At 41.4% G+C, this 26,878-nt stretch overlaps 2 long non-coding RNA genes across 2 annotated transcripts in view; both read right to left on the bottom strand.

The window, feature by feature from the left end:
* LOC110341354 overlaps positions 1 to 26,878 on the bottom strand; it is a 69,977-nt gene that overhangs the window by 3,349 nt on the left and 39,750 nt on the right. The window lies entirely within an intron of this gene.
* Positions 15,436 to 23,252, bottom strand: LOC121133637. The gene is made up of 3 exons (XR_005870564.1): positions 22,669 to 23,252; positions 21,001 to 21,058; positions 15,436 to 16,900 (listed from the first exon to the last, which is right to left on the bottom strand). It is a non-coding gene; the product is annotated as an uncharacterized LOC121133637 (long non-coding RNA).

The following is a 26,878-nucleotide window of genomic DNA, read 5'->3' as shown; positions in this document are numbered from 1 at the left end:
GGCCATGTCACGGTCCTTGACCCTACAGTAGTCAGAGTCCGAGTTGAGTCTATGGCATTTGTTTACCATTAAAGGGCATGTGGGTGCCTGAGGTCTAGGCTACCACCTGGGACCATGTTGTTGTCTGAGGGCCACATTGCCACTGAGTGGTCTGCACTGCCAGAGGCAATGGGGACATCCAGGTCAGGTCTGAGTCTGTGTTAAAGTCCAAGGCCCATGTTGCCACCAAAGGCCACATAGAAGTCTGGGGGCAGGGATACAACCTGTGGCCTTATTGGTGCCTGAGGTACTATAAGCCACAAGATCACACAGTGATTACACAGCCATCATATCATGAGACAACTCAAAAGAATTAAGAATTCTTCTGATAGATGAAACCAATACGGAAGTTGTATTTGGTGTTATAGTCTTGTGAATGAAGTGGCTGTGTCTTGCTGTAGATTCTCCCTGTAGCTCACTCCTTTCTGCAACGAACTTGGGATTTACTTCCCACAGCTTAGCACCATGTGATCATTTACTGGGGATTATGTTCCTTAGTTCTGTATGAGATCTGTCCCCCACTATCAGGTCCTTCTTCCCCGCTCCTAGGTAACTGTGGAGATCTGCCTTCCTGCAATTATCCTTATTGACAGGCATCTGGTCAGTGTTTAGGGCCCAGGCAAAATCATTTCACCTAAGACATTACCAGATATCCAAGGACATAGATGGGTAAAAGAAATAGACATGCCCTGGTTTTACCTCACTGCCAGATAGAGAAGCCATAACCTAAATTAACCCTGCACTAAAAGATGCTTAAACTTCTCATGGTAGTTTATTACCTGACATTCTAGCTTGGAAATTTACAGCTCCCTCCTGTTTCCACTGAGAAGAAAATGACAGAGGAAATCAGCCCATTTGCTCATCCTCAGGGAAAAGAAAAAGCTTTCCCGAAGGCCTGTGCCGCCACTGAGGCAAGAGCATGGGAAGGTGCCGGGTTTTGTTTCTTTGTGCAAATTAAACTCAGGTCCTCTCGAAACTCAGCCCCAAGCAACTGGTGCCAGAAGTTTCTCCTAGTAGTTTTAGTTTATTGCTGTGTGTAAATCTTACCTGCCTTGATGACCCAGAGAAACTCAAGTCTCACATTGTACTGCAGAAAGAATTACTGTTGCAAATGTATATATATATATCTGTACCTCCAAGAACTGGGAAGAAAAAAAGAGGAGAGAAAAGAGAAGAACAGAGCAGAAGAAGAAGAAAGGAATATACAGAGGAGCAATTGTGTATTATCACTTTGGGATAATTCCTTTCCCCTCAGATTTTAGTTCCTTCGCTTAATCCATTTGAGGCTCCTGTTTTGAACCCTGAGTGAAAATTTTAGAAGCAGGCCTTTCTAACGTTTTTGATGCAGAGGGCCACGATTCCACATGAGCCACGCTTATCTGAGTAGCCTGTGCTGCCACCCAGAACCACAGCATTGTCTAGTCCTGAGCTACTGCTGAGGGCCACGTCCTGCTGCAGCTTGGGGTCTGTGGTAAAGTCTGTGGCCTGTGTTACCAGAGGGAAGCCACAGGAACCATATGTGATAAAATCAGAGGGCCACTCGGAGGAGTCATCCCGCCCCTCACTGGCCCTGGGAGAGCTGATCCTTCCCCTTGCTGGGCCCTGCACCAAGAGAGCTGGCTCCCTGAATCCCAAGCCTGGGTTCGGGTCCCAAGACAGGGAAGGTGCATCAGCGGGAGACAAATCGTCTGGACAGATGAGTTCCACACAAGTGGCTGGGACCATCTCTAGTTACACTTCAAAAGCAAGCTTTCCCACCCCCCAGGATTAACCTCTGGAAAAACAAATGTGCTCCCTCCATCTTTTACATGAAAACGACTTTTTAAAACCAAAACAATGCTCAGTATTTTCTTAGCTTGGCCAATTATCAAGCCAGACACATCCTGTACTTACAAAGCCAAAAGGTGATAAACATAGGCACATGTTTTCAAGTACTACAATATCATTCAAAACCTAACCGATCATATTTACAGAAATAGAGGTGAATTGCCACACGCTGCTTGCATACAATGAGCTTGTGTTTCTCTAACTGTTCCCTTGTCATACAAAAGCGTCCTGTAAGTCTAAAGCTTCCCTATAAGAAACCTGAGAACCATCGGCACCCAAAGAATTTCAGGGGAAACGATTGGAGAAATAGAACGGAGTTTTCAGGAATGGTCACATCTGCCCCCCCCTCCGTACGGCTGACAAAGTGAAACTTAAATCCCCCAAGAGATTATGAGAGAGAGGAGAGCATGCAGGCTGCATGGTCTCAGCAGCCTTCTGTGCTGTCGTGAGGTCCACCGGTCCTTGAGAACTGAGAGGCCATCTACACGGGCTTTGCCTCTCCGACACCCGTTGGACAAGAGTTCATACGCTGATCCAAAACTAGGCCGAAGGGCTCCCAACACTGGAGGTAGATGGCCCCACCCCTCACCACAGGCCTTGATGATGTGGGTGTAGAAGAGCTGGTTCGCCCCTCACCTAAAGGAGGCATGAGACCCCAGTGGCCCGGAATGACAGTTCAGCTGCCACCCAGGCCCACACCCTTTGGTTGGTGCACACTAGCCTCTACCCCATCTGTGTCCTGCCGGAGTCTGTGAAGGGACTGGTCTTGGTGCAATGATATCCCCGAGATTTCCATGACTCGGTGAGGGTAAGGCCGTAGGATATGTGAGAGGAGTCTCAGGGAAGGGACAGTGATGATCGTGAAGCAGAACCCAGAGTCCTTGAACCAGACCAAGGACCCGTTACAATGAGCATTTGCAAGCAAGGCTGGTTGGAAAAATGGGCATACGGTGTGAATGAATACCTTGGCTCCCGGTGCCACTAAGAGAAATGAAGAGGTATTGGAGAGTCAGTGGCTTACGTCACACAGACACTTTCTTTGAAATCGCCTCTTCCTTCTCATTCCAAGTTGGTGAGGATGAGTAGGCGTTTCAAAGGACAGAAAATGGGGAACCACCGATTTCCTTTATGTTATTCATTATCCAATTCTTCGCACTTGAGAGGAAATCTCCATGGCATTGGCATGCTATCAAAATATTAAGGTAATGTTAAGCAATACAAGACATCGGTAGGAAATCAAGCATAAAATAGGAGCTGTCACTGAGGCCCATTAATTATAGGGAAAGCACTAAATATTTCAAACTGATACTAAGTAATGGTAAGTAAGGGGTTGTGTGACGACGGGGCCGGGGGATTACATACTTCTTTGAAGAAGTGTAAATTACCTCAATTGAAGTCATTGTCATTTTCGTGGGTAGATAACACATAAAAGGCAATCAAGGCTCCCCAGATTAGTTTTTCAATGAAACCGTATACCCATTTAAGTTCTTCCTGTCTGCTCTTTCTTACCCAGTAAAACTTCCAGAAGAAGGAAATAATACTTGCTCTCTTATTCTCCTTTAATCCCCACCTACAGTGCTCCCTGGTTCCTCTTAGCAACCTGCTGAAATATCTCTCAATAAGATAATCAGTTCTATCCTTGTTCTATGCCTGGTAGTTCAGTTTTCAGCTTCCACTCACTGTGATTCTTGGTACATGAACATCCGTTTCTGTCTAAATTTTTATGACATCAGTATTTCCTATTCTTTCCCACCTCTATGGATGTTTATTCCTGATCTCCTTAGTTGCAATATTTTCCTCTGTATAATTCTTCACATTTTCTAAAATAGACGCATAATTCACATAGCATCGATTTCTGCTATTGTAAAGGTTCTACGGCTTTTATGTACTCAGGAGGTTGCCTACTTTAGTCCATATTCTGTTGCTGCATATGAATATCACATACTGTTCATTGAAAAGAAAAGATATTTACCTAGCTCACAGTTCTGGAGACTGGGAAGCCAAGAATGTGGTTCCTGAATCTCTTTGTCAGGATGATATATTTGAAAGGACATCAGAACCAAGAGCATCAGACAGACCTTGCATCTTTAACACACCTACTGCCTAAGATCTTCCATGAATGGACTGTGGAATGGACCAACCCCTTTTTAGAAGCACTATCTCCCAACACCATTAACGTGGTATTTTGAGGATAAAGACTGGCAACATCAATCCCGAGGAACAAATATTTAAACCGTGGCACTGTGCAGTCATCATTATCTTATACCATTGTATTTCATCATCCATCAAGGACACTTTCAATAATAGTCAATCATACTCTGTTCCCCACTGCTGTGTCCTACTGACCCCAAGCCATTTCGAATACATGAATCCATTTGATAAGTGATGCTCTTAGTCTGGGCTTCTTTTACTTACCAAATGTTTTCAAGGCTTATCTTTGCTATAGCATATAGCAACAGTTCTTATTTTATAGATGAATGAAGAGAGTCAGAAAAAGTACTATTGGAACAAACTTAAAGTCTAACATGAGTGCAATGGAGGTTCCAGAAGAAGGGTGAAAGAAACAAGAATGAAACTAGGTGAGGAAATCTAAGCTACAAACTTTACAAATTTGGTGAATAAGATTAAAGTACAGATTCAAGCATCTCAAAGAAACTCTAGCAGAATAAATATGAGAAGCAACACCTAGGTATATCAGAGTTAAAGTAGTAAGTACCATCTATAAAAATTAATCTCAGAAGTAAACAGAAAAGGTGACATTTTTAGAAACAGAAAATCCATTATATTAATTACCAGGACCAAATAATATCTTATATAACCTTCAATAGTAAGGATTAAATATAGGAACATTCAATATCAAATCAAGAGAACTAGCTATCACTGAACTTATACTATAGAACACAGCATTATACTATATTATATTATAGAAAGTTCTTCAAATAAATGAAGCCTTTTCCAGATGGCAATTTAAACAATGTAATACCAAATGGAAAGCATCATGAATGATAAGCTGATGTACAACTACTTATAAATCTATTTTCATTCTCTTTTTAATCTTAATTTTTTCAGGTAAACTTCCTCCTGCAGCAGATGGAAACAAATGCATAGACATTATGCCAGACATTATAAAGAGAGAGAGAGACAGAGAGAGAGAGACAGGTAAAGAGAGAGAGAGAGAGAGAGAGAGAAATCCATCAAATCTCTTTCCTTGGGGCTTAGGGAACCCTGCAGAAGAGGAGGTAAAATGAGTGTAAGAAGTCGTAGTGAGACACACACACACACACACACACACACACACACACACACACACACACACACACACACCTGCACCTGTAGCACTGACCATGCCTGTTTGGGCGTGGTCATAGGTGTGGATGTGATGAGGGTAGTGTAGGTTTGGGATCCAAGGTCCAGCTCGCTCTCTCTTGCTTCCAGTCAGGTCAACAAGAGCAACCTGTGTGGATCCTTGGAGCCGGAACTTGCAGCAGTCATCTGTTTCCTGCCTAAGTGACTTCTTCCCGAATAAAACTATATTAACCTATATTGAGCCTAGTCCCGTGAATCTTGATCCATGCATCCGTAAGAAGCATAGGGGATGGACGAGACCAAGGAATAAAGACCTTCTAAACAACGTGACCCAAGCACGTATGACCTCATGGAGACTGAGGCAGGCTGCACCAGACTTTGTCTTTGAACTGAATGGAGAGGTGGATAAACACTTGCAAATGGAAAGTTATTTCCCTCCAAAGGACTCTCACTGAGAAAGCAAACTGCTCTTAAAGGCAGGCTGCATGGCCAGCACTAGATGGCCAATAGAAAATGAACTCAGTGGCATCTTTGGAGGTCCCTTGTCTCATAATGTCATGTCAGGCATTTCCTTTTATTTTTTTAATTCCATGCTTTTAAAATGTGTTTTCCATTTTAAAATTTTATTTATTTATTTTACATCCCTTCCCACCACCCCATCCATCCCCACCCCCAATCCGCTCTTCTGTTTCTGTTTAGGAAAGGGCAGGTCTCCCATGAGTATGTATCAACAAAAACATGTCAAGTTGCAGTCATACTAAGCATCTCCCCATGTGTTGAGGTTAGGCAAGGTGTTAGGGAGTAGGGTCATAAAAGCCAGTAACAGAGTTAGAGATAGCCCCTGTTCCCACTGTTAAAAGTCCCACAAGAGGACCAAGGTATGGTTTAGTTATGTTTTGTTTTATTTTTTTACCCTATTGTTCTTTCATTAACTAAAGGAGAGTAGAGAGGGGTACATGGGAGAGATTGGAGGGAGGAAATGGAAGGACAAAGGTAATTATATGATAATCTTTAAAAAGTTAAAAGATATTCCACACAGGGAAATCTGCATCAGAAAAGGGTCCTGTTTACATTAAGAAGATGATTTCATGATATAGATTTTACATATATGTTGCGTTCACTCTAAGTAGCATTCAGAGATTGGCCATATTTCCTACAAGTCATAAAGCATCATCTGAATAAATTTGGGAGAAAAAAACAAAGAATGCCATCAACACTTGTAGGTTGTCTTGCAAGATGATACACTTATATGGTTTATTCAACTACTCTGTTAGTTATATCTAACAAATGAGTATTGGCTTCACAGAATAGGTCCAATACTAATGCCTTCAGAAAATGGTAGACTGAGAAAAAGCCATTGAAATTAGGCAGGTTCTAAGAGCTCCCAACTAAACTAATGTTTGAATATCAGAGCAGCCAGTAATCCTCGCTTGCAAGAAAAAATAATCTAGATACGGTGGTTTACTATGTGCCGTTTATGGGATTCTTTAGCTGTACCTTGTATTTTTGGAAGACAACCAAATAACAATGCCCCATTTCCTGACTCATTTTGAGTGGGTCACTCAGGCAGGAAACTTGTCTCTAAGCTAGTGGATACTCTCGTGACTCTTATCCATGAAAACATCATGCCTTCTTGTCCATCACCGTGGTGCTGGGTTCCGTGTCTTACATTTTCCCTGACATCTTAGGGAAAACTTAGACAGGGGCAGTGTCCAGTTCTTCAGATGAAAAGCAAGAATTTGATAAACCAGCAAAGATTTTGCTTACAAATCTAAGCCAGGAAGAATTAATGGATCTGGAAGGCAGTCCCTGTCCCTAGTCACTGGAGAGTTTGCTAGCAAGACATTGTTATGGTAACTAAAAGGATACACAAGAGAAAATAGTAGAGGTTACTGTAAGTTCTTCCAACGCCAGAATGGTCTGTTTAAAGGAAGTGGATGGGGAAACCAGTGAAGTGAGCTCAGTCTATTTGCAGGAGTGGCATACAGTGGTTCTTTCATGTATTGTTTTCAGATTTTGTTTTGTCGAGACAGGGTTTCTCTGTATTGTTTTGGAGACTGTCCTGGAACTCACTCTGTAGACCAGGCTGGCCTTGAACTCACAGAGATCCGCCTGCCTCTGCCTCCCGAGTGCTGGGATTAAAGGCGTGCTCCACCAATGCCCGGCTTTTTTTTTTTTTTTTTAACTTTCATGATTCATGGTTTATTTTTCAACTTACTTCTTTATTTATATTTTATGTACATGGGTGTTTTGCCTGCAGGTATGTCTGATGAGGATACTGGATCCCCTGGAATAGAATTACAGACACTTGTGAGCTGCCGTGTGGGTGCTGGGAGTTGAACCCCGGTCCTCTGGAAGAACTGCCAGTGCTCTTAACCACCGAGTCATCTCTCCAGCCCGTTTTCAGATTTTCTTACGAAAAAAATGACATGTATTTATGACAGACAAGGAAACATTTTGAGGCACATATGCACTATTCCTCTTATCTTTCACTTACAAGAACTAAGAGCTTATAAAGCTTGTACTGTATTTTTCCCTTCCTTCCTCCCTCCCTTCCTTCCTTCCTCCCTTCCTTCCTTCCTTCCTTCCTTCCTTGCTTCCTCCATTTTTCCTTTTTTTTTTTAAAGACAGGTTCTCTCCCTCTGTATTCTAGGCTTGCCTTGAACTCACTGAATAGCTGAGGTTGAACTCAAAGCAATCCTCTTCCCTCAGTCTCCCAAGTTCTGGGACTATTGATGTCTGCATGAAGGGTTAAATCTAACCGAGTCTGTGTCTGGCCCTGACTTGAGCCATGAGGGTATGATAGAGAACTAGAAATCACGTTACAGGTGACAAAGCCCTGGGTCGATAAGAGAAATTAAACTTGTATCTAAAATAGAAGCTGAAGCGAAGATAAGGAATTCCTACATTTTAAAAGTCTTTATTTTTATTTTTTAGTTAATTTAAATTAGAAACATGCTTCACATGTCAATCCCAGTTACCTCTCCCTTCCATCCTCTTCCACTCCCCCTTCCACCCTCTCCCAACCCCTCCTCCAATCCCCATTCTACTCTCCAAGGAGGGTGAGGCCCTTCATGGGGGATCTCGAAAGTCTGTCACATGATCTGGGGCAGGGCCTAGACCCTCCCCCATGTGTCCAGGCGGAGACAGCATCCCTCCACGTGGAATGGCCTCCCAAAGTTCATCTGGATGACAGGACTAAATGCTGATTTATTGCCTGAGGCCCCTCCTCACTACCACCCCCATCCAGGGAGTCTGGATCAGTCCCATGCTGGCCTCTCAGTTATCACGCTGGTGTCTATGAGCTCCCCCTTGTTCAGGTCAGCTGTTTCTGTGGGTTTCACCTGCCAAGTCTTTGCTCATCTCTCCTCCCTCTCTGCAACTGGGTTCCAGAAGTTCTGGCATAACTGGATGCTGGCATGTAGAAGACTGCAGATAGTTCCATATATATTGCCATGCACAAAATTTAAGTCTAAATGAATCAAAGAACTCAACATAAATCCAGCCACACTGAAAATGTGTATGAGAAAACCTTTTGATTTTCCCAAGCTGTGTGAAAAATGGTCTTGGGTGGGGTATATTTTAAAGGACACAAAATGAACAAAAAAAGATTAGACTCACTATTATTATTATTATTATTACTATTAACCATAAATCAAAGTAACTAGCATTTCAGGTTTTTAAAAGTAGCTAACTGATGGGTGGAACTAAAACTGAGATACTGCTCATTTTATATAGACAATAAATCACCATCTATAGCTAGCACCAGTTATTCAGAATTCAAATCCTTGCTTCTGGCTTTATTTATTTCAGAGATGACAATGTGTTCCAGAGACTATCACAGGGAAAGTCCGTCTCCTGGGTGGTAGTAAATTAAAAATACCACTACTGGTTAAAACACAGTGTGTCATATTCAAAGAACCCAAGGAACCCTCATTTCTAAGCTTCTTTTGAGACACATCGCTAGCCCAAGCTGTTTCTATATTTTTAAGAACACTGTTGAGATTTAAATGTATATTTAGAAGTCTTCTACCTTGTTTTAGGAGGTCAATCACTAGTCAGTTGTTAGCTATGCCGTTCATCCTAGGGCTCTGGAAATGTTAGGTGTATTTCACTTCACTAATTCATTCAATGTGTACATGCTGAGTATGATGGCAACTCAGAACACTGCTCTAGCCACTTGGGATAGAACTACAGAGAAAATGACAAGAGATATGGGAATCGTGTGATTCCCGAGTTTATGCTTTAAACAGGGGATTGTGGTTGCCTCAGGATGAGAGCAGAGGGCAGTACCTATGCTACTATGGTATCCTGGGTGAGGAGTAGTGGTGTTTTTGAACCAGGAAAGAAATGGACCGATGAAGGCATATCAGAGTTCAGAGAAGAAGCATCAATGTTTTTCTTTTTCTTTTCCCCTTGCTTTCATTTTTCCATCTCAGTACTATTTGGCATATCACTATGGCTGGTGATACTAGTGGTTCCCCCTCTTAATTTTTACTTTCTAATGGATGCAAAAGAGTATCATAAAAAGAATAAATATCGTTCCTCTGTCTTTACGCTGTGAGAATGTGGGTAACTACACGCTCTGTATTTCAGTTAAACAGAGATGAGAACATTGTGCCTATCTCATGCTGTTGTGAAGATTAAATGGGCTTGTCCACAATAGGCTCTTGGAATAGTACTTAGCAAAGAGGGCACTCAATAATTGTTATCTATGACTATAATCATCATAATAAATGTCCTTCGCCAGGACTGTACATGAGGACTCTCGGACAAATACAATGTTTCAATATCTTGTGATAACCCAGATTGCTTTTCAAATTCAAGTAAACTCTAATCAAGTATTTTTAAAATATTGTAGAAGGCTAAAATTGTTGGATACACAGAGGTAAACAGGGCTGGATAGGAGAGAAGGCAGACAAGAATGGATACATGCACAGGTAATTAGGTAGATTTTGTGGCAGGAAAAGTATTCACCCTCAACAATATTCATTAGGTTCTCATTATGTATCACCCTCTACACTAGGAGTCCCAAGCATAAATTATAATGCTTTCCACCCCAGACAATACCCTCCTCGCCATCCTGGAACTGCCTTCTGAAGAATTCGACGTGAGACAGCTGAGACAAGCGTGTGAGGGAGGAGATGAGGCTGACTCAGAGTGAAAATTGGAAAAAATGAACACTCTAAGAAAATATTACATAGGTTTTCTATGTTAAGTTTATAATTTGAATTTTAAGTAAATTTAAAAATGCATATAATTTCCTTCAATTACCTGATTTCTCTGGTAGCCTTCATTTGCTATGGCATGGAAATACAAGCTGAACTCAAAGACAAGCCTGATGCTTTATGAGCTAATTGGAAACACATCATATGGGGAATGGCCCATACCATTTAATGTGGTTGGCATCAGTGAGGACCAAAAGAGGGCATTGGAAAGAGGGGATGAGCTGATTAAAAGCATACAAGTTCTGTAAAGGGGAACTGAAAGTTCCAGTAAAAGACACATAGGGTGAGTAGGGGTTATAAGCTGTTATCAGAGAAGACTGACATTGACGTCTTTATTGGTTGAAACTACCACAGGCCATACAGAACTATGAAATTGAAATCAGGTTAGAGCCAAGATCATTTTGAAGGATGGGTTCCCAGAAATTGTTGAAACAGCTGTGAATGGTGGCAGAGTAAGCACTGAGAGAAAGGAGGGGAACCGGAAACTCCAACTCAGACATCTGCCAAGCCCATATGCCTGAGGGGAGCAAGCCACATACCAGGCTCTTCCTCAGCCCTAGCTAAGTTGCCAGGCAGGCATTGCAAAGGGTATGGATATTTCCAGACAAATCAATGTGTGTTTGTCTTACATAAGATTCCCCAACTTTAACCGTTAGCAACTAATTTAAACTTGGAAACATACTGGGAAACACAGATAAAAATCTATATTTGGTACCCAGATATTCACTTTGCTACCATTGAGCCAAGGACTTTAGTCGATGAGCGGTCAAGTTGGGTTCAAGTGTGTAAAATCTGAGGTGAGGAGCAAGTGATTTGTTAGACAAGCCACACTATCCTCAGGAAATTCAAGACAGAACAAGGCTACTCTATAATCATATCTGAATGAATACAGACCAAGTGTTAAGTGTTGTCTGAACAAAATGACCAAATATTTTCCTGTGTTAGCTAAAAACCGTGTTATTACCCATCACATATTTATCCTTGTTTCATAGCCTTCCAAATAATTGATAAGATTTTCTCAGATAATTTTGTAAAAGTACTTGTGCTTCTGGATAGCTTCCAGTTCAGAGTAATGCCCTGCCAACTTGGATGTTCCCAGCACAGACTCTAATCTTTGCTTGCACAAATGAAAAGAGAGATCAATTCTGAGCCCACACTGAGAAACCCCATGGGTCTCTGTGGTGTATCAATTCCCTCTTTAGAATAGATCAATAAGCTCAACTTTGTCCAAGTACAGGAGTGCTCCTGTGGTCTTTGGTCAAAGGGTATTGACATAGCTAAGGCTTTGATCTTGCAAAACCTTGTCTCTTGTTGCAACATGCAATTCCTCACTTCTTGAATTACCGAAAGAACAAAATATAAAAATAGACTCATTGTCAAAAGATGTAAGAAGGATAGCTTTCATCTTTTATATGACTTTGGGGATATTTCAATTTTTATTTATGAGTTCTGATTGGAAATCTTGTGACTTACACCACATGTCTAGAGAGATGAAGAGTTTCTAGATGGATTTTCACCATACTCAGTTTCTTGGCACCAAGAATCTCATTGGAGTTTCTTCCCTTTTTATCTCCATCCATTTATTTGGGTAATATTTTAAAATAAAAATAACCCTAGAAGCTAACTGAGGTAAAAGGAAAAGCAAAATGTGAAATAAGCTATACTGTTTTTTTATTTTTTGTTTTTTACTAGTTGACTGTATTGGATAAGGAAACTCATTTCTTCCTCCATTAAAAACCAGTTCTTGACTACTTGGTATATAAAGCATTGTTCTAAGTTATTGGAGGCAGAGTTATGAACGAGACAGACAGTTTATAATCTCTTGAGGTTCAGAATGGGAAATGAGAAGACAGTTGAACACATAAGCACATGACTCCAAGTGACAGTAAACCCTGTGGAAAACACAAATCAAGTTAAAAGTCAGAGATTAATTAATGGGAGCAAGGGGAAAACTAATTTCGATGAGATACAAGGTCAGGGGACATTTGAGCATAAAGATCTTGATATGCTAACGAACCTAGTCATACCAATCAAGAGAAAGGAACTCACTGTGTCTGAAGAAACCTAAGCCTGGTGTGGGTGGTGAGATTAAAGAGGTAGGCAGGGGACAAAGGAGTTTTGGTGTGCCAGGGAAAGGTACTAGAAGGGTTTTGGTAAGGGAATTACATTGTCCGACTTATATTTTAGGAGATCAATTTGACTACATGTGGAGTGTGGAGATGCAACGGGGGGGGGGGGAGGGCAAAGTGATCAAATGAGGAGGCAACTGAACATAGCTGGTTCCACCAAAGAAGTCCCTTCCAAGTTTTTAAAGGTCTAGGGCCTGCCATAATAGGTTTTATTTGATAGTATCTGAGCCCTTTTGGCATTCACCATGACATTTCCATTTTGCCTGGTTATCTATGGGCATAACTGAAAATTTTCTAGGTTTGGTTGTCCTGTATACATAATAAGCATTGGTCATTTCAAGGGCTTTGGATTCCTGTTTTCTTGATGACTTCTCCCTGTGTGGTCCTTCCCTTACCTAGGGTTATTATTATGTTTGGTTAGAAGCCTTGCTCTAATTTGAGGAGAAGTGGAGGAAGTGGTAAATGATCAGATTTAAGAAACTCTCAGTGTAAGAACCGACAGAACATCCCGATGCACTAGGGGGGGATAAGCTGTAGACTATAAAAAGGATTGTGGCTGGTTCCCAGTCACCTAAGGGTTAACGAACAGTAGCGTCATCAATTGAAATTGGAGAAAGTTCAGAATAAAAAAACTCAGATTACGATTTCTCCTGGGGTATGCTATGTTTACAAAGTATTACAGTGCTACACCCACTATTGAAACAAAAAGGGCAGTAAATATTTGTAGAGTTTAGTGCCTAGAACATGCAGTCACTCTGTGTTAGTATATAAAGCAATTCTGAGAAAGTTAGTTACTCATTCACAAACACATGAAAAGACAGCTCAAGCCTACGTAGCCAGGTCTACTTAAACAGGCTCCTCTAGGCTTTTAAGTACTAGAGCTTGCTGTAACAGAACCTATTTAACAATATCTGAGCCCTTTTGGTAATCACCATGATCAGCCTGCTGTGCCCAGTTAAACTAAATAAAAGCCACATTTGAAATGTCCCTGGAGTTCATTATTCCATAGATGTAATAGGCATTGTTTCTTTCCTGGTCCCTTGGATCTTATGTCCTGAAGACTTCTTCCCCAGCATCCTACTCCTCAGAGTTATTTGTGTTCTGATTTGAGTAGTAAAGATGTACGTCACAACTGTAACTATAGGAAGCAATAAGAAGAAATGAGTAGGTTATAGGAGACCTGTACATTTAGAAGCGGTAGATAGATGTAAGTGAAATCAAAACAGAACCGACAAGACTGGAGCACAGTGAATGTAGACCTGAAGAAGGACTGTCAGAGAAGGTAGAAGTAATAATCTAAAAATCTTAGGGTTAGGTTGTGGCTATTTGACTACGAGGCGACATTTGTCCATATTATAATACTATCAAGAGAGTGACAACACAAACTGAAAATGGGAAACTACTTGGAAAAGACTTTGATAAAAATCTGTGATTCGGATGTATACAATGGGAAGTTCTGTGTTGTTTGACTTTGGGGTGAATTGATAATGCTCTAGAGACAGGGTTTCTCTGTATTGCTTTGGACCCTGTCCTGGCACTTGCTCTGTAGACTAGGCTGGCTTTGAACTCACAGAGATCCACCTGCCTCTGACTCCCGAGTGCTGGGATTAAAGGCGTGCGCCACCACGGCTTAAAAGTCTTAAGGTCTCCAGAGACATTTAAATAAATAAAGAAGAACTGAATAAATAGACTTACAGTATAGAAAAGTAGAGTGTGTTCAGGCCTGGAGCAATGTCAGTGGGAGGTTCCGAATCCCACGGAGAAGTAGCATCAGAGGAATCCCTGAGCCTCAGACCTGGAAGCAGCCTCAGAGGGAGGTTCGAGTTTCATTCCAGGAGCGAGGAGTGGTCACCAGGTGAAGTGACAGCAGCACTTTCCAGCATTATCTTCCAGAAACTATCACAGTAAGTTCCTCTGGGAAAGAGGACCTGTGTCCCAGCCAGCATCCACTGTCATTTCTCAGTGGGAGATACCCTCGCTACTCCATCAACTAAGTACCATCTACGCCTTCAACAGGAGGCGAGTCCACTGGAGCCTGGAGCTGTAGCCCCACCTGCACGTCAAGGAGTGACTCCCTGAGCTTTGGGTCACTTCCACCAGGAGGAGCGTGCACCGGAAGCTCTGCTCTACTTGTGCCTGAAGAGCGGTCAAGGCAGCCACAGCCCTCAATTATACCAACTGGAGAAAGAGAGACCCACTGAAACACAAGCTCCACCCATACCCATTAGAGGAAGAGATGCATAGACAACAAGGTAAGAACACACTCAAAAATACAAAGAGCAATATGGCACCACTAGAAACTACTGGTGTTATAGTAGTAAGACCTGAACATCCCAATGCAGAAGAAGTAGAAGAAAACGACCTAAAAGATAACTTTATGAGGATGATTGAGGCCTTTAAAGAGGAAATGAAAGATTCTCTTAAAGAAATGGAGGAAATGACAAACAAAAAATTGGAAGATATCAACAAATGCCTTAAAGAAAACTCAACCTGGTCTACAAGAGCTAGTTCCAGGACAGTCTCCAAAGTCACAGAGAAACCCTGTCTTGAAAAACCAAAAAGAAAAAAAAAAAGAAAAATCAAGGTAAAGCAATCAAACAAGTGAAGGAAACAATTCAAGACATGAAATATGAAATCGAGGCAATAAAGAAAACACAAACCGAGGGAATTCCGGAAATGGAAAATCTGGGCAAATGATCAGAAACCACAAGTGCAAGCATAAGCAACAGAATACAAGAGATGGAAGAGAGGATTTCAGGCATTGAAGATTCACGAGAGGAAATAGATTCATCTGCCAAAGAAGCGGGGGGAACGGGAGGAGAGGAGGATGGAGGAACAGGGACTGGAATATTAAAAAAAAATAATTTAAAAAACTGCAAAAAAAAGAAAAAAGAAAAGAAGAGTGTTAAAAGCACAGCGTTTGGGGCTAGAGAGATGATTGGCTGCTCTAAGAGAGGACTTGAGCTTGGTCTCCACTACCAAGGTTCCCAAATACTGATCAGAACCTCATGTAACTCTAGTTCTAGGAGATCTGGTGACCTCATCTGTCCACCCTGGGCACCTGTACTCACATGCACTCAAGACTGTTGGATGACACCATTTCTGGGGAGACGTGAACAAATTTCTACTCACTCCAGATGGCGAATGGTCAACAGATTTAGATACCACCCAAGTCCAATTTTGTGAACCAATGAATGAATTGGGGTTTCTTACAGAAGTATGGGGGAGGGGTATTTTACAGGGATAGAAATGATGACACAAAGACAGCTGTATTATCAAAATACATGCTAGTATGGATAACAGCTCATGAAGAAATGGAATCCTATGGCTTATTGTTTTCTTGCAGGTCACTCAATGAGTCAGAGAATGTCTCTTCCAGGCAGCTCAGCTGTAGTGAACATTGTTCAGGCAGCTTGTCTTGTCTGACACTGGCTCTCAGAAGTCTTGACTGCTCATAGAAGCTCAGAGAGGGCCGGGGAACTTTGTGACACTGTCAGTTCCATGTATTTCTTTGCTATCTGTAGAACCAGATCTCACCTACATCCCCCAGAACGTTGATCCCTTCTCCAGACCTTTATCCTTGGCTTTGTTTCTCAGTCAATAGATCCCATCCTTAGGGAAGGTGTCACTTGTACTTTACAGTCTGTGAACCTCTAGTCTGTCTGGGACCCCAGCCAGAGACAACACCAGATTTGTGGCCCTTAAGCTCTCATCTTTATGGTCACATGTACTTTGAGTTGAGTGTTGATGTAATTTTGCCTCCTTGTGCACCAGGGATTGTGTTACAACAGGAAGCTTTCCCCCAAGGTTATACTGTGTTTAAATATGCTTACCATAAACTGTCTGGTGTCAATTCTCTAGAAGTTTGAACCAAAACTGATTAAGTTGTGCTGAACTGAGCTGAGTTTTCCTCCTCTCCCTCCTCGTCCTCCTCGTCCTCTTCCTCCTCTACCTTCTCCGCCTCCTCCATCTCCTTCTTCTTCAAAGATAGGGTGTCTTTTCGCTGTCTTGGTACTCGCTCTGTAGATCAGGCTATCCTAGATCTCACAGAGATCTGCCTACCTCTGCCTCCCATGTGCTGGGATTAAAGGTGTGAGTTATCCTTCTTGCCATGGTTCCCCAGCTGGTTATGATGCTTTCATGGACCCCCACATGTTTTGAAACTTTTGAGTTGTTAAACTTCCTTATTGTCTCAGAGTTTCTACTGCTGTGAAGAGACACCATGACCATGGCAACTCTTATAAAGGGAAACATTTAATGGAGGCTGGTTTACAGTTCAGAGGTTCCATCCACTATCACCACGGCGAGAAGCTTGATGGTGCACAGGCAGACATGGTGTTGGAGAAGGAACTGAGAATTCTACATCTTGATCTGCAGGAAGCAGAAGGACACTGTGTGTCACACTGGGTGTAGCTTGAACATACACGAGACCTCAAAGCTCATCTCCATGGTGACGTACTTCCTCCAACAAGGCCACACGTACTCCAACAAGGCCACACCTCCTAATAGTCACACTCCCCATGGGCCAACCATTCAAATAGGCAAGTCTATGGAGGACATTCCTATTCAAACCACCACGCTGAGTCCTAACAGGCTTCTCTTCAAGTCAGAATGTTTTATCTTGGAGAAAAGTGTTACAGAAAGATACCAAGAAATTAATACACATACATTTGAAAAAAAACTTGCCGGGCATTGGTGGCACACGCCTTTAATCCCAGCACTCGGGAGGCAGAGGCAGGCGGATCTCTGTGAGTTCGAGACCAGCCTGGACTACCAAGTGAGTTCCAGGACAGCCTCCAAAACCACAGAGAAACCCTGTTTCGAAAAAACCAAAAGAAAAAAAAACCTTAAAAAGCCTATCTCAGACCAATTTCCCTCATAAACATTGATGCAAAAATACTCAATAAAATACTAGCAAACCGGATTCAAGAACACATCAGAAAAATCATCCACCATGATCAAGTAGGCTTCATCCCAGGAATGCAGGGATGGTTCAACATTAGAAAATCTATCAATGTAATCCACCATATAAACAAACTGCGAAAGAAAAACCACATGATCATCTCACTAGATGCTGAAAAAGCCTTTGACAAAATCCAGCACCCCTTCATAATAAAGGTCCTAGAGAGATCAGGGATAACAGGAACATACCTGAATATAATAAAAGCAATATACAGTAAACCAACAGCTAACATCAAACTAAATGGAGGGAAACTCAAAGCAATTCCTCTAAAATCAGGAACAAGACAAGGCTGTCCACTCTCTCCATATCTCTTCAATACTGTACTTGAAGTCCTAGCTACAGCAATAAGACAACAAAAGGAGATAAAGGGGATACAAATAGGAAAAGAAGAAGTCAAATTTTCCCTATTTGCAGATGATATGATAGTTTACGTAAGTGACCCAAAAAACTCTGCAAGGGAACTCCTAGAGCTGATAAACACCTTCAGCAAAGTGGCAGGATACAAGGTAAACTCAAAAAAATCAGTGGCCCTATTATATACAGACGATGAAGTGACTGAGAAAGAAATCAGAGAAACCTTACCCTTTACAATAGCCATAAACAGCATCAAATATCTGGGCATAATGTTAACCAAGGAAGTGAAAGACCTGTATATCAAGAACTTTGAGTCTTTAAAGAAAGAAATCAAAGAGGATACCAGAAAATGGAAAGACTGCCCATGCTCTTGGATTGGTAGGATCAACATAATAAAAATGTCAATCTTGCCAAAAGCAGTCTACAGATTCAATGCAATCCCTATCAAAATTCCAGCACAATTCTTCTCAGACCTGGAAAGAACATTAATCAACTTTATATGGAAAAACAAAAGGCCCAGGATAGCCAAAACAACCCTATATAATAAAGGAACTTCAGGAGGCATCACCATACCTGACTTCAAGCTCTATTATAGAGCTATAGTCCTGAAAACAGCTTGGTATTAGCACAAAAATAGGCAGGTAGACCAATGGGACCGAATTGAAAACCCTGATTTTAACCCACACACCTATGAACACTTGATTTTTGACAAAGTAGCTAAAACTATACAATGGAAAAAAGAAAGCATCTTCAACAAATGGTGCTGGCATAACTGGGTACTGGTATGCAGAAGACTGCAGATAGATCCATGTTTATCACCTTGTACAAAACTTAAGTCCAAATGGATCAAAGATCTCAACATAAATCCAGCCACACTAAAACTTTTAGAAGAGAAAGTGGGAGATACTCTTCAACGAGTTGGTACAGGAGACCACTTCCTAAACATAACACCAGTGGCACAGACACTGAGATCGACAATCAACAAATGGGACCTCATGAAACTAAAAAGCTTCTGTAAGGCAAAGGACACAGTCAACAAGACAGAAAGGCAACCCACAGAATGGGAAAAGATATTCACTGACCCCACATCTGACATAGGGTTGATCTCCAAAATTTACAAAGAACTCAAGAAGCAAGTCTCCGAAACACCAAAGGATCCAATTAAAAGGTGGGCCACAGAACTAAATAGAGAATTCTCAATAGAGGAATTTAAAATGGCTGAGAGACACTTGAGAAAGTAAGTGCTCAACATCCTTAGCCATCAGGGAAATGCAAATCAAAACAACTTTGAGATACCATCTTACTCCTGTCAGAATGGCTAAAATCAAAAACACGGAAGACAATTTATGCTGGAGAGGATGTGGAGAGAGGGGAACACTCCTCCACTGCTGGTGGGAGTGCCAACTCGTACAGCCACTTTGGAAATCAGAATGGAGATTCCTCAGGAAAATGGGAATCAATCTACCACAAGACCCAGCAATTCCACTCTTAGGCATATATCCAAAGGAGGCAAATTCATACAACAAGGGCATCTTCTCCACTGTGTTCATAGCAGCATTACTTGTAATAGCCAGAACCTGGAAGCAACCTAGATGCCCCTCAGCTGAACAGTGGATAGATAAAATGTGGTATATTTACACAATGGAGTATTACTCAGCAGAAAAAAACAATGGAATCTTGAAATTCGCAGGTAAATGGATAGCACTGGAAGAAACCATCCTGAGTGAGGTAACCCAGTCACAAAAAGACAAACATGGTATATACTCACTCATATATGGATTTTAGACATGGATCAGGAGAGTGCCAGTCTGCACTTCCACTGACAGAGAGTCTGGGAAACAGGAAAGAACCTAAAAGATATGCATGATACCCAAGAGAAGAGAAATGAAGCAAGATCCTCTGAACAGATGGGGAACACAGCGAGGGGTGGGGGGAGGGGGACCTGGGAAATAGAGAGGGGGAGAAGTGGAAGAGAGAGTAGGATGTGGAGGAACAGGAAGGTTGACTGGGGGGGGGTAGGATAGGGGGAAGAGGGAATCATAGGTTAGAAGACAGATCAGGCACCAGAGTGACCTCTAGTGATCTAAATGGATGACACCAATTGGCAAGGTAAGCAATAGTGTAGAGACCACCTCAAATGCCCATTCCTGATAGTGAACTTGATGTCTATAACCATCCTTCATCCAGTGACTGATGGAAGCAGAGGCAAACACCCACAGTTAAATACTGAACTGAACCCAAGGAACCCAGTGACAGAGAGAGAGGAGCGAAGAGCAAATTGGCAAAGAATGGGCTGGCAAAACCAGCAGAAACAGCTGATCTGAACAGGGGAGAGCTCTTGGACCCCAGACCGACATCTGGGAGGCCAGCATGGGACCTATCCAGACCCCCAGAGTGTGAGAGTCAGTGAGGAGGCCTGGGCAACCTATGGGGTCCTGAGCAGTGGATCAGTGTTTATCCCTTGAATACTAACAGACATCGTGTGTCCATAACACAAAGAGGGTTGCTCTCTCTGCCTGGACTCTTAGGGAAGTGCCTGGACCCTACCCTGAGTGAAATGATAGGCTCCAGATATCCCCTATGTGGAAGGAATTGGCAATAAGGTGGGAGGATGGGGGGGGGGGATGCTGGGGGGTGCGGGAGGTGGGGAGGGAGAGGGAACTGGGATTGACATGTAAAACAAGCTATTTAAAATTAAAATAAAATAAATTAAAGAACTTGACTTGGATTTGAACATCAAGAGATCCAATAAGAAAATATACTTTTAAAAGAGTTAGTCCTTGAGAAAGACTTCAAATGGAAAGGATTACAACAGGTAGTAGAGGAATACATTTTGCTTCTGGCTAATTAAGTATGGAACTCAATAGTCAACAAGATCTCTATGTCATCCATGTTTCAGAGAGCAGTGTTCTTTAAAGTCTAGGAAGACGATTGTGAATGGCAATCACATCGTGTGAAAATTCTCACCCCTTCTTGTATGCTTCTCCCAGTTTTCAGAACAAACACAGCCCTCTTTTTTTAGAAGTTTCAGCTCTGTTGGGGCTGAAAGTAGTATGCCAATAAGGAAACGGTGAGGGTGGACTCCAGAGTCAGACGGTGTAGATTAAAATCATCATCTACCAGTGTGCTCTTCAAACCTAGACAGCCGCCATACCTCAATTAACTCAGCTGAACAGAGAAGTCCTCACAGGGTCCTCATGAAGAGTAAGTCACTATAACAGAGCAGCTGTGACTGTACATTCACAAGTAGCCACATTTTGACTAATTAGTGTGTCTGTGTGTGCATATGTGTGTGTGGGTAGGGTTGGGGTATAAGCTATGACATCTATAGGAATGTAAGAGCATAGTTATTGGGAGTTGATTACCTTCTACCATCTTGTGGGATACAGATATTGAACTTAAATAGTGAGACTTGTATACAAGTGCCTCTATCCACTGAGCCATCTTGCTGGACCAGAATCTACATTTTAAAAAGGTAAATTTAATTTTAATATTATATTTTACTTAACTCGTCAAAATATCACTATGATGAGTTGTGATTAGTCTGAAATATAATTAGTGTGACCTTTTAATATTCCTTTTCATATTAAATCTAAAATTCAATGTCATTTTGCATTGTACATCTCAGTTGTTTCTACTAATAATCTGATTACTGAGTGGACACCTGTAGTTAGTGGTTGTCATGTTGGAAAACACAACTCAAATCAAATTACTCAACACTGGAATTGTTTTTAAAGGACCTGAAGTGCTGTGGGATATCTTAGCCTCTCTCCCTGTGTATCTATTTTCTGCTTTTTATTTTCCTCCCCTGCACTCTCAGAAGAAAACAAAAAAGAAATCAAAAGGAACTAGTTCAACCAGTCACACACACAAAAAATACAGCACATGATGGGCATTGGGGTTGCATGGTGACTTGGTGGCTCATTGTCAAATGTTCAGTTTCCACTAAAGCCCAATACTAGTCCAAGAGTGGTTTTTCAAAGGGAGAATAGTTGTCTGAAGATAATGGCAAAGTCTTTCTCCAAAATCTCAACAGATTTTTTTCCCCGTGATTCACCTCTAGCAGCCTGCCAAGGCTCCAAAAAGCATCCCTATCTGTCACAAACACCTCAAGTACCACAAGATCTGTTACATCATTTTGTCTAAGTGGCAAAGCAGTCTGGACCTATTGAAGAGCTTTCTCTTTCCTGTTCCGGGCCTCACATAAAGTCAGCAGCTTTCTGAGGTACTTGGTCTATGGGACAGAGTAACACACCAAAGTGGGGAATGGGCTGTCTCTAGACTCCAAATAGGCCCATTATACATTGAATTTCTTTCTTGGTCGTGAGAGGGGCAAGGTGCAGTAACTGATCCTTAACCTTAGAAGAAATATCTCTGCATGCCCCATACCACTGGATTTCTGAGAATTTCACTGAGGTAGAAGGTCCTTGTATTTTGGTTGGGTTTATTTCCCATCCTCTGAAACACATATGTATTACCAATGAGTTCAAAGTGGTTGCTTTCTCCTGCTCAGCTGGTCCCATCAGCATAATGTCACCAACATCATGTGCACTAACCAGTGTGATATTTTGTGGGAGAGATTAACAATCAAGATTCCTTCTAAGTCATGACACAGGTCAGGAGAGTTAATACATCCTGTTAAGGTATACTGCCGGCCATTGAAAGCAAATTGTTTCTGGTGGTCCTTACGGACAGGCACTGAAATAAAGGAATTTGCTAAATTAATAGCTGCATGTCATGTATAACACATATCATGAGATGTGTTAATTTGCTCAAGCAAGGACATTATATCTGGTGTAACACCTGCAACTGGAGTTATTACCTGATTGAGTTTTTGACAGTCAACTGTCATTCTCCATGATCCATCTGTCTTCTGTGCTGTCAAGATAGGAGAGGTAAAGGGAGATGTGTTTGGGCACCACCACCCCTGCATCTTTCAAGTCCTTGATGCTGGCACTAATTTCTGCAGATCCTTCATGGATGAAAGACTGGTTTTGATTCACTATTTTCATCGGCAGAGGCAACTCTAAAGGTTTCTATTTAGCCTTTTAAACCATGATAGCCATCACTCCATAGGTTAGGGAACCAATATGAGAATCTTGACAACTTCTAAGTATATGTATCACAATTACACATTCTGGAATTGGGGTTATAACCTCAGGATTGGAGACCTACTGGACCTATTGTGAGCTGGACATAAGTCAAAACTCCATTAATCAGCTGACCTCTATTTGCCTAAATGGACGGCACTAGGATAAACCATCCTGAGTGAGGTAACCCAGTCACAAAAAGAGAAACATGATATGTACTCACTCATTTATGGACTTTAGACATGAATCGGGGGAGTGCAAGCATACAACCCCAGGGCCAGAGAGTCTGGGAAACAGAACCTCCATCCATCGACTGATGGAAGCAGAGGCAGACACGCACAAGCTGAAAACTGAATGCTGAGAGATCAGAGAGAAGGAGCAAGCCACAGCACACCTTACCTCCTAAGCATCTCCACAGAGAAGAGAGTGATTTCCTGTTTTTCCCTGCTTATGCCCAGCTACGTCACTTCCTGCCTGTCTGTACAGACCTCCCGACCTCTATGGTTACCTAGTGGCAAGCTCCATTCTCTGACCCCAGACAGGCTTTATTTGTGCAAGAAAGATATCACCACATAGAAGTAAGCTTTAATGATCTATTAGCTGACCTATTCTATTAGACCAATCTTCAATTTTGTTGGGAGTCAAGAATTGAAAATCAATTCACTTGCAAAGATTTCCTAGCCATTATTGGAGTCATTTATTTTCTCAGATGCTGGAAGTTGTACCAAAAATACTTTTCCAGTACCCTTTAAGTTGCTATTAATTATTTTTTAGTTTTGCACTTAGCATCATATAGTTTAATCCAGTATACTAAGAAAGAGTTAATATTCAAAATAGGAATATTTTTGATATAGCTTTGTCAGGACAGTTTTATAAAATGCTACATAATCATTCTATATGTTTAAAATAGATTTTGTCAAAACAGGGGCTTTAGGCTCTTCATTAAATTAATAGAAAATCTCCACTCTTTTTTTTATCAGAAAAGCCTGTGTTAAATGAAGTTCTCATCCAGTTGAGAAGAAATGCAGCTCTACCATCAGAGTAATGCCTCAGCACATGCTTCCACAACTACTGGAAAACCAATTATGAATGCTTCTCCTGTGATAGATTTCCCCCAAATGGTCTGCTCTCATTTAAGATGATACAGAACCAGAAGTAACCAACAAGTCAATTTTTAATAATTATAAATCAATAAATCATGTTATTAGGATGGCCAATTTGTAATAATGTAATTAAATATAACATTTGAGGTAATGGATAGCTACTATAAATAGCTGTGAAGAAAGGGTATAACAAATATATCTGTCTTTCCTAAATGGGTTTGTAGATATGCACTGACCTATCTTCAGAGTGTTGGAACTCTTAAATATCACATATAGATATTCAAAACCATATCAAAGCTTTGACAAGGTGAATTTTCCTCTGAATTTCATGAAAGAAAAATGCTTCAATTCCTAAACCGGAGGGGTAACTAACATGCAACTGGATGTTAATTATATTATATCATAGGATGTAGAAAATATTAGCCCTTTGTAAACTAGACTACAATTAGAATAAATATGTTAAAGTCTGGTTTGATAGCTTTTAAATTTTCATGTGAAAATTTCTATGTGGAATTCACTTTCCACTACAATTGCAAACATTTTGAATTGGAAAAAGTTCCAGATATGTAAAAAATTAAAACAAACGAACATCAACAACAACAAAAAACTGCATGTCACTAAGGTATAATACTTTAGCAAAAACAAAACAATGTTTCAATTTATTAATATTATGAACGTCTCAAGATTTGTGAATTTTAGAAGTGTAAATTGCAGCTTTTAGTGTTTCTTTAAAACTTTTAATTAGTTAAAATGTTAATATTAGCGGGCGGTGGTGGCGCACACCTTTAATCCCAGCACTCGGGAGGCAGAGGCAAGAGGATCTCTGTGAGTTGGAGACCAAGCCTGGTCTACTGAGCGAGTTCCAGGACAGGCTCCAAAACAATACAGAGAAACCCTGTCTTGAAAAACCCCCCAAAAATGTTAATATTATTTTATTTATTCTTTGAAAATTTCATATATGTATACAATGTAGTTTGATTTTATCCACTTCCTACTATCTATCTTCAACTTCTCCCATAGACAAATCTTCTTCCTGACTGAATGTCCTATTTTTGTTATTACTATAAGTCCCTTCGGGTCAGTTAGTGCTAACCATATGCAAATATCTGTAGAGTCAGGCACCAGGGTATGCACAACCTATCAAAAAAATATGTCCCCAAAGAAAACTGACTCTCCCATCCTCAGCAGTAGTCAGCTGACATTACATCCTTAGCTAGGGGTGGGGTCCCTCCTGCATCCATGCTGGAACTTTGATTGGCCTGAATCTGTGCAGGTCTTGTGCAGGGAACCACAACCGGCTATGAATTGATGTGTACATCAGCCTTGTCATGTGCGGGATTCTGAGTTTCATAGCTCAGCCCAATCCTCAGGTTCTTACATCCTTCCTGCCTATTATTCCACAATGCTACCTAAAACTTAATGTGGAGAGGTTGATATGGCTAACTCCTCTAGGGCTAAACACTCATGATGGGGGAAGTCCTGTGTATATGTCAATAAAGCACTGTTGGCCAATAGGGAAGCAAGATAGGTGGGACTAGGAGTCCAGGAGGACTCTGGGTAGGAGAAACACAGAGAGTCAAGATGTAACCGCCATAGGGATAAGAAGCCCTGAAACTTCTCCGGTAAGAGAAATACTTAGATTAACAATTATGGGATAAATACTTAAGTCAGAGCTAGCCAGTAAGAAACAAGCAAGGCCAACAGCTTCATAATTAATACAGCGTCTTGTGTGTTATTTGGGGACGACAACATGGCAGAGCCCAGGCGACTGGCAGGGGGGGTGGGACTAAAGCTGCTAGCAAGAAAAAGGCTTCTCTTTACACACTCATAGTCATTTATTCTCGGCACACTGACCAGTAGTGAACCTCTCTATGCCTAGCTTGCTTAGATTTTTATGCGGTTTTATTATTGACCCAAAATATATGTTCCCACCCCCTCAACAATTGGTCTTTACTTGAAAAAGCTCATAGCAATGACAACGAAAACTAGGATATCAAGAAAAGATACATCATTTCTTTCCATAAAAAGGTATTGGACAATAAGAGAGTAGTTTTGTCCGTGACTGAAAGGTCACTAGGAAACAACAAATGAAGACTGAAGAAAAGATTACAAATAGAAAAAGAGGGTGTGGCAGAAGAAAAGAGGAATAGAAATGAGATGGAAAGGGTCATGGGATTTCTGTTTGGACTCTATCCATTTGCCAGCTCATTTTTTTGAATATACGTTTTTAAATTGATTTTTTTTGGGAATTTCACATGATGTATCCCCCAACCCCATTCATCTCTCAGTCCCTTCATATCCTCCTTTGACCCCTATAGTGCACTCACAGAAGAAAATTTAAAAAGAAACACAAGTGAAATAAAAATATCGGAACAAATAAAGCAAAAGCTACCATCATCAGCAAAAATATCAAAATAAACAAACAAAAAACTACTTCACTCACTCCTCTGTCTTTCCTGTCTCTTCATCACGCCTTTATTCATCTTAGTGGCATTGGGAGCTGGAGTGTGTCACACAGCAGGCCCTTTTGTCCAAACAGCTTCACTTGGAAGTGTTCATTAGGTAATGTTGGGTCAGGGTCAAAGCCTCTGGTTCCTGGTACACCATCAGTACTGGACCTTCACCAAACTCCTCTTGGATATCCTGCTGTTGCCCTAGTCATGGACATCCTGTGGCTGGGACAAGTCCCTTCACTCACTCCAGCAGGTCACAGATGGGGTGGGCCAATTCAGAGGCCTTAATGTGTGCCTGGGTGCCTGTAGCTGAGCTGGCCAGTCTGGGCCTCTGGGACCACCCTCTCAGATGAAGAGTGGGGACAGCTTTCCTAAGTGTGGGGGAC

Source organism: Mesocricetus auratus, unplaced genomic scaffold (assembly GCF_017639785.1).
Source record: "Mesocricetus auratus isolate SY011 unplaced genomic scaffold, BCM_Maur_2.0 Super-Scaffold_100023, whole genome shotgun sequence".
Lineage (NCBI taxonomy): Eukaryota > Metazoa > Chordata > Mammalia > Rodentia > Cricetidae > Mesocricetus > Mesocricetus auratus.
The sequence above is the reverse complement of the archived record's forward strand: the minus strand, read 5'-3'. Positions and strand labels throughout refer to the sequence as shown.